Here is an 8,881-nt window from a genome sequence, read left to right on the forward strand (position 1 = left end):
TTCGATTCTTAAGCTTCTCTAGCCCACTCCATATTTAAGAGCGCAGCCCTTAATAACGGCCACAACCGGGTTTGATTCACATTTTGAGCTCCCTTCTTTCTCGAGCCAAAGCGAAGCTACTGTAGTCCCGCCCTCGCACTCCGCCTCAGCCAATCGGTGCTGCTTTCGGAAGAGGCGCGCACGCCCACCTCCCTCCTCTTCTTCAAAGTACATGCTCCGTCTCCTAACAAGACCTCATTCTGTCATAGGTGAACCACGGGAGATGTAGTGCTGGCCGGGGCTGCTGGGACTCGTAGTCTTCTTGAATTCCTTGCTTACTCTGTTCTCCCCCCTCACCCTGCCCTCAGGTTTCTCCGTTAGGAACAGCCTGGGCGCTGGCTGCCGTTCCTCTAACGGAAAAGAACGCAGAGACGGCCGGTAGCTTTGTGGGAGGAACCGCTGGCGCTGTGAGGCGGCAGGCAGCGCGCTAAAGCCGTTGGGAGCCCAACCGGCCTCCGTGGAAGTTGCCCGCCGGCGGCTGAGGATGATGCGTGGAAGCTGCGTGCTATGAAGGCCTTCCCGCTCAGCGCCCGACAAAGCGCCGCCGACTGTGAAGCCTCTTGGGCATAAGCGCCTCCCTCCGCCCCTCGCCTATTCGCCACAGTTCTGGATTGGAAATAACCGCCCTCAGGAGTCCCCTCCCGCTTAGAATGTCGGCCGCGCTTTGGCCGCCCTCAGGAGGAACGAAGCCCCCGCACAGAGGCCGCCTACGTTTCTTTTTTTCGGGTGGGGGGAGGGTGGCTTTCCGCCGCCATCTCCCCCCTCCCAACCAGACACGTAGCGGGTCCTGGTGGGAACCCAGTAAAAAGGGGGAGGGGTTAGAAACTCACTTCCAACCCTCGATTGTTCCGCGCTGTATTCAACGGTAGCTGCCTACGCCGCCTCCGACTCTGCTGGCTATGTCCGATGCCGCCGACGGCTTCTTCACCCTGTCGGCCAATTGGCCTTCCCTTTCATTCCGTTCCTCGCCTCTTCCGTCACCCCCCTTTGCCCCAAATGGTTTCGCCTCAAACAAGCTGACGGCTGCCAAGGAAACAAGGGCGTCCACGGGCCTGCGCGCATGCGCAAACGACGTGGCAAGGCAAGCCAAACGTGCGAAGTTGCGTCTCGTTCTGTCTGCTGCTAATATGGTTGTTTTGGTAGGTTGTTCGGTATCGGGGTACTGCTCACATGGCGTTGTTGGCATGAAAATGCCAGCCCATACTCACCCCCATATGGGATATTTTTTTTTACCCTTTTCCGGGGGAAAATACAGCAAACGTGTTGCCTGGGAGTACCCATACCCTTACTAAAAAAACAAAACAAAATAAAAAAAATCCTTCCAGTAGCACCTTAAAGACCAACTGAGTTAGTTCTAGGTATGAGCTTTCGTGTGCATGCACACTTCTTCAGATACACTGAAACAGAAGTCACCAGACCTTTCTATATATAGACCTTTCTATATCACTATATAGAAAGGTCTGGTGACTTCTGTTTCAGTGTATCTGAAGAAGTGTGCATGCACACGAAAGCTCATACCTAGAACTAACTCAGTTGGTCTTTAAGGTGCTACTGGAAGGAATTTTTTTATTTTGTTTTGACCATGGCAGACCAACATGGCTACCTATCTGTAAAAAACACAAAAAACACAGAAAGGTGGGACGCTTTGAAAACCACAATAAAAAAGTTTAAAAGTAAATATGGGGGAAATTTTATCCCACTTTTCCTGTCCACAGTATCTAGGAGACATAACAGTACAGGGTTGCCATGTAAGGATTAAAATGCTAACTCGGGACTAAGGGAGAAACGTGCTAAGAGGAAGGCTGGCTTGGCAAATCCACACCATGATTAACTCCCGTGCGAAAACCAATGTCCCCACTGTGGAAGGACGTGTGGATCCAGAATTGGCCTCCACAGTCACGGACTCATTGTTAAAACCATGTTTATGCAAGACAATCTTGCTTGGCTATGAGTGATTGCCAAAGAAGAAGAAGCCTCTTTGTATATTGAAACATGGTTTTAATAAATAGGCAAACCTAGTAAATACTCAAGCCAACTTATGCATTTGGCAACTGTCAGAGTCACCCGTGGTCCCAGCTCACAAGAGACCAAGTCCACTCCAGCTTATGTACAAAAGCATTTATTGAAGAACGTTATTAGCTTTACATCCGAGGTCTGTGACTCTACGTCTGTTACCCTTAGACCGCTGAAGTCCCCTCTGAGTCCGTCCCACCTCGACACCAGTTTAAGAGGCTTGTACTGGTCCACCTCTTTCTCTCTTTCCTTTTCCGCAGGGTCTTTCTGCCCCCCTGTGTTCTCTCCCTTCGGGACTCTCCAGAGGCTGAGTCCTCTGCCGCCTCCTCCCCCCTCCTTCGGGCTTTGGGACCAGGCTCCTCCCCAGGACTCTCTTCATTTCCGCGCGCCTCCCATTTTGAACTTGGCGCGCGTACGTTGCTCCTGACCTTCCCTTCGACAGTTACACTGCCCTCGATACTACTTTCCTCCCCTTCCGGCAGGACGTTTTGCCCTGATCTCCTTCCCCTCTCTGCTTCCTGTTCTGCTCCTTCTGACACACTGGTCACTCCTCCCCCCTCACTCCGTTCCAGCGGAGCAGCCGGTCTCGCTCTCCAACTCCCACTGGGGGTTCCCCCTTCGTTTCCCTGCTCCTGACTGCTTCCCCCTCTAGCTTCCCTTGGCTTGACCAGAGGGGCTCCCTTTTGGGAGTCCTCCGATTCACTGGACGGACTCATGGACAATCTTGGGTCATTGTCATCCTCTTCCTCGTCAGTCTGGAATCCTTCCCCCTCACTCTCTGTCTCCTCCCTCATCTGCGTCTCTCTCCCTGAACCCCTGACAGCAACCTAGAAAATTAATGTTCATTAGAGACATTTATTCATATATAATGCTGTGGCGTTTCCCCTCCTAGGTGTGTGACATCATACTGGGTTCATAAGGAAAGGGTTAACTAATTGTAAAATGACTAACCAGTGTAAAATGACTAACCTCCTCAAGGGGAGGTGTTAGAGTTAGGGTGGTTGAGAAGACAGTCTGGAGTTAGAAGAGACAGAGAAGATAAGTCTGGGTTGGGCTAGTCTGGTGTGAGAAAGTGAGAGAATTTGTTAAGAGGAGTTAAACAGTTGAGATAATCAGTCAGAAGGTATTAGGAAGGTATAGGCCAGTAAAGAAACTAAAGATACTGACAGGAATATTATCTGAGAAACCATAAACTTGGTAATGTTTATAAAATAAACTTGTTTATTTGGTTCGCTTTTAACAACTGTCTGGACTCAGTGTTTTACCCGAGAGTAACTGGTTGGTGGCAACGGGGAAGCGAGCACAGTGGTGGCACAGGGATCAATAGACCGTTAAACATCCGGGGACCCTGTGTGATCACCACAAATGCTTTTATGTATTTACCTGTACATAAAATTGTCAAATGTTATCAGACGTCTCAAATGTTATACTACTCTTTTGTTACGCGTCAAAGTTGTGTTTGTAAGTTAGGAATTTAACTTTGGCAAAAAGATATTCAGCCTTGAAGTTTAGTTACTTTTCGAGAACAACAGAGAAGCTCTAAGAAATAATTCAGTGACTGCCTAGCAACCAGGAGAGAACCATTATGTGTGTATGTTTGTGTATGTTTTTGTGCAAATGTGTTTGTTTGCAGAGGGATAAGAAGCAAAGAAGCAGGTTTGGCCTGGCAGATGAGCAATGTCAGCAGTCTAGACTGTTACTATTTTATTTTGCTACAGACTTGGGCCTAAACAAATGGAAGATGTTCCCATGGATGTGGAGAGAACAACATTGAGACAACTCAAACCTGGATCTTGGCAGGGAAGAATGCTGTTTTCACAAGCCAATTGGATTTCTGGTTTCAACGTGAAAGAATAGTATACTATAATAGACTATTACTATAAAAACATAATATTACTGTAACAGGCTATGGCTATTACCGTACTTGCAAGAAAGTAAATATAAAAACTTAGTTTTAGTCTTACACTGTCCTCTAGGTGGTGATGAAGTTACACTCATGTATAGCTTCCCAATCTCTCTGTCTGGAAAATTATTTCGGAGGCACATTTTTACTTACTGTACCATTTTTAGGGTCAGTTCATCCATTATGTTTGTGCTAATTTTTGCAAAACTAGTGCTCTAATATACACATGCAGAGAAACACCATAAATGTGGGACATGACTGACAGTGGTCTAAGCTACAAAAGAAAATGATATTTTGCACATAATAGGTAATATACATATATTTGTGAAAGAAAGTTTGTCCTTTTAGTGCACAAAAAATTACACCAGGGACTGAGTAACTTGATGCCTTAATAGATGTGTATTCAGTGAATGGGTTGTTTAGTGTCAAAAATTGTGCTTCCTTACAGCTTACAATCACAAGGTTGAATGTAAGAGAGGTTCAGAGAAGACTAACCCAAGGTCATACAGATTCAGGTAATGTTGCCGTGTTGGTCTGTCATAATAAATAACAATGATGAATTTTTTTAAAAAAAATATTGAAAGATGTTCCAGTAGCACCTTAAAGACCAGCTAAGTATAAGCTTTCTAGGTATGAGCTTTCATGTGTATACACACTTATTCAGATACTCTGAAGCAGAGGTCACTACAACCTTGTAACTGTTGATGACTGTTGATGATGGCAGTTTGTTCCACAGGGAAGGGCAAGGGATTTTTAAAGGGATAGATGTCCAAAATTAGCTTTAGCATGTATAATGGGACATGAATCCAATATCTCTATTCAGACCAGGTCTCTCCATCGTTTTTAGTTTGGTAATGAGTTGTAATTCAGCAACTTCTCTTTCAAGTGTATTTCTAAAATTCTTTTGCAATAAGACAGCTACTTTAAGATCTTCTATAGAATGTCCTGGGAGAGTGAAGTGTTCTTCTATTGGTTTCTCTGTTTTATGATTCCTGATGTCCTTATGTCCATTTATTCTTTGGCGTAAGGTTTGTCCTGTTTGTCCAATATAGAGAGCTGAAGGGCACTGTTGGCCTTTGAAAGCATATATAATGTTGGAAGATGAACAATTAAATAGGCCTGAGATGGTATGTTTGATGTTATTGAGGCCAATAATGATGTTGTCCGTGTATATGTGGCAGCAAAGTTGGCATCTAGATTTATTGCAGGCTCTTGTGCCAGTGTCCAGGAATTTGAACTATGATGTTAACTGTTCATAAGAAGGTAAGAACAGCCTGCTGGATCAGGAAATGGCCTATCTAGTCCAGCATCCTGTTCTCTCAGTAGCCAACCTGCAGCCTGCCTTTGGGAAACCTGCAAACAGGACCCAAGCACAAGAGCTAACCAGCCTATATTTGGCTTGTGTTTTGTGTACCCCAGATAGAAATTCAGCCATCGTACCTGACAGCTGGTCAGGGGCGGTAGTAGGTGTATGTCTAGAATATGTAGTCATTTTTTCTTCTTCCTTTGCATGGAACAGCAGATTGCTGATATTCTGGCAGGGCTATCACATGCAGCTACAACTTCTTTGTGCTCATAGAGCTGCATAAGGGTAACTGAATATTAAAGTATTTTTAGAAAAATTGGTGCTTGGAAATTAGACTTCATTTTCTTGATCCTATTAAACATGTGAGCTATTGATCAGGTTTTCACCCCCTCAGTTTCGGAAACTAGGATAAATGAACTCAACACTGCTCTGTTTAATCTTCTGCGTTAAGGAAAATGATTGTATTGTTTCCACACCCCTTCCCTTAGGTGGAAAGGTGCATTAGACACTGCCCAAGATTAAGAAGCACTGGTTCTGGGAACTGACTCCATCCTTCCTGTTAGATTTATCACATCAGCTGTGTCACTTCATATTTGCACAGGTCACATGCAAGCTTGTTTGAAAATGCTGAGTTTTGTACATGTCAACATTTCAGCTTTAAAAAATGGAACACATTTTTAGTTTTTTTTAAATCAACCATTTATAAATCTGAAATATATTTTATTTTAGGAAACATTAACTGTATTAACCTTTAAGACAAGGAAGGGAAAATATAAATCAAAGCACATAATGATAGATAGTGGATCTGTGGATTGTGTTTCAAATGAGAAAGGATTCACAGACACACCTGGTAGTTACAGTGTAAGAAAACCCCTATTATATCTTCTTAGATATTGATCAGGAGGAAATCTGTATTTACACCTTTAGAAAATAATCAGCTTATTTGTGAAAAAGAATTTATCCTTATCTCAGGTTGTCTTCATAGCACATTTCAGTTGCTTCAACAATTTAAAGATTTTTTTTAAAAAAGCAAATCTTATTCTTTGTACTGATGTGTAGAACTGAGCAATCTTCAGCCTTTTTGTAGTTCCTAAGTTTATTGTTTAACCAAAGGCCATGACAAACTTGTCTCAATCAATAGTGTTAATAAAATAATACAAAACATACATCTACAACACAAAAATCTGCAAAGACTTTGCCTGTACATTGAAACATAGTTTCCCTTGTGCATCTCTGGCAACTCCAATCTAAATATTATTTTGCTTTTTAAAAATCCATTTTTGTTGCTCTAAGTACATATATTGAATGTGGCACATTTGTGCACTTGACCCTTTTAGACCTCTTCACATTGACCTGGGAGTAGACATCACTGAATGTGGTGAGACTTGATTCTGAGTAGAGATGGCCATTTATAGTTCTCTCAGTTTCTCCTTTTTCCAATCTTAAATTCAGTTCTCCATATTTCTGCAGCAAGTTGTGATTAAAAAAAAAATCCTCAAAAAAATCAGCATTTCAGTTCAAATTTGTTCTAAGAAACACATGCTTGTATGCAGTTTTGAATAATGCAAGCCATTTCCTGAACAATGAATTTTTATGTTATTTTCATGAATATGTTCATTTTTATGCACACTTTCTCCCAATATTTTTGGAGACATTGGTTGGAGAAATGCATTGCAGAATTCAGATATGTACAAATTTCTAAGGATGACTATGTTTCAGTTCTCACAGGGTTTTGGAATGTGTGCATTTGATAGATTCACCTTTAAATGTGAACGGAATCAAATTTCTTCCCCATCCCTAATTCTGAGTATACAGGTTTGCACAGGAAGAAGCTTAGATTTGTCTACCATTCCATTTGCAAATGTCACATTTTGGAGTAGTGTACCCTTGCTGTGCAATCTTAACTCCTACTGATTAATCTCCTGCCTTAGGGCCAAACCTGATGCTACACCCAGATGTGTGTAGATTTACCACTGTGAAAAGCAGCATTGGGATGCCCCAACAAAGAACAGAAAAAATGGCATGGGGGAAACACATTTAACTCTTTCCCTTTTGGTTGTTTTTTCCTACTTAAAATAAGACACCCTTCCTCTTTTCCCTAAGCTAGGGAAGAAATAGCTTGGGTGGGTAGTTGAAGTGAGCAGGTAAATGGCAAGAGGAGTCAGTGTTAAGGACTTCTCCTTGACATTCTTCCACCCTTGCATTACAGCCATGAAAGGCTACTTTTAATTTGAAAAACTCATGAGAAATCTACATGATCTTTTGCACAAGATCTAGTTTAGCCCTCAACTTTCCAAATCATCTAGCAGTCCATTGCACAGTTCCTACTCAAACTGCCATTGTTTTTATGCCACCCCTTGTATTATATGTAAATGCTAATTATATAATGCAGCAACATATCTGAATTGCTTGTCCAGGTCCTACTGACCAGAAGCCTTTGATCATTGATATATTAGTTGTGTAAGGACACCAGATGGAAATCATGCATGTCATTGTTCTTTTAAAAAAAGAAGTAAACACTAACGCTTTCTCTAAGGTTATCTTATTGTATGTGAACTTTACAGATGATGAGAAAACTATTTCATAGATTACATTACAGTATTAGGATTATTCCATCAATTATCCCTCGGCTTTTTTTGGAACTGGCATTTTCCTTCCGTCGAACTCTTTTAGGACAGCCGGACTCTCAGATGTTTATCAGTTCCTTCATGTGGAGCATAACACAGCACATGTGTGACTACTCTGGTGCTGACATGGTAAAACATATTGCAGAAGAAGAGAGACAGCTGTGGACAGAAAGTTTCCAGTATTGTTATAAGATACTTTCCAAGAATCATCTTGCAGCCTAAGAAGAAGCCTAGTGTCACTTTGTACAAAGCTCGTTTTACTTACCGAGTCAGACTGGAGAAGGTTGAGCAGAACTTGCAAAATAAGGGCTTTGACTTTGCAAACTATAGACACCATAGAAATTTCAAATTTGTAAAAAAGTTAAAGGTAGGAAGTAATTGAATTCTCAAGAAGAGAGAGGTTTAAATTTGAATCATGATGTAGCCTCTACTAAAGCTATATAAATATAATAAATAGGAGAAAACCGATTCATGTAATGGGCGAAATCAAGACACAACTGCTTTTGGCTCACAGATGGGCTCTTTGAATCCCAGCTGATAAGTATAAAATTACACTTATCTTTGTAGAACCTGAATATGTTTCTTGTTTGCATAAGCCACACATAGGCTTGTCTCTGTGCCATATATCACGGTTTTTAGAATGGTTTCGTTTGCTCCTTACAGCTGCTTATTCCCACCACACAAATGACAGGAATTCTATTTCTCAAATCTTTGAAGAAAAGATTAAGATCTTGACCTCTCTTATGCCGAATGGATGAATGAGTTTTCCACCACAGATCTGATGGAAAAATCTGATATTGTTTAAACAGGAAGTACTAATTGAAAGTGGATGGGATGAAATGAGAAACATAAAAGAACAGCACAAGCTCCCAAAGGGGTGGGGCGGTTATTTTCTCTTCAGTGTTTACATTTTCCACAGATTGCTTCTAAGTCAGCTACTTTGCTTTACAACTCTGATTAAGAAGTAGATAGTAATAGAGACATGTTTTTAAG

General features: G+C 42.0%; 1 protein-coding gene and 1 long non-coding RNA gene across 4 annotated transcripts in view; one reads left to right on the forward strand and one right to left on the reverse strand.

Annotated features, from left to right (window-relative positions):
- Positions 1-1,101, reverse strand: part of AHI1 (Abelson helper integration site 1) — a 64,186-nt gene extending 63,085 nt beyond the window's left edge. Inside the window, exon 1 of one of the 3 annotated variants that reach the window (XR_014154814.1) lies at positions 870-1,101. The gene's annotated coding sequence lies outside the window, so the exon portion shown is untranslated. The remainder of the gene's footprint in view (positions 1-869) is intronic. The other 2 variants (XM_081855258.1, XM_081855254.1) reach the window with 2 other exon arrangements.
- Positions 1,073-8,240, forward strand: LOC309338291. Its single transcript, XR_014154844.1, has 3 exons — positions 1,073-1,178; positions 3,771-4,470; positions 7,935-8,240. It is a non-coding gene; the product is annotated as an uncharacterized lncRNA (long non-coding RNA).
- Positions 8,241-8,881: the final 641 nt, after the last annotated feature.

This window comes from Podarcis erhardii (genome assembly GCF_964252035.2).
Source record: "Podarcis erhardii genome assembly, chromosome: 3".
Taxonomy (NCBI): Eukaryota; Metazoa; Chordata; class Lepidosauria; order Squamata; family Lacertidae; genus Podarcis; species Podarcis erhardii.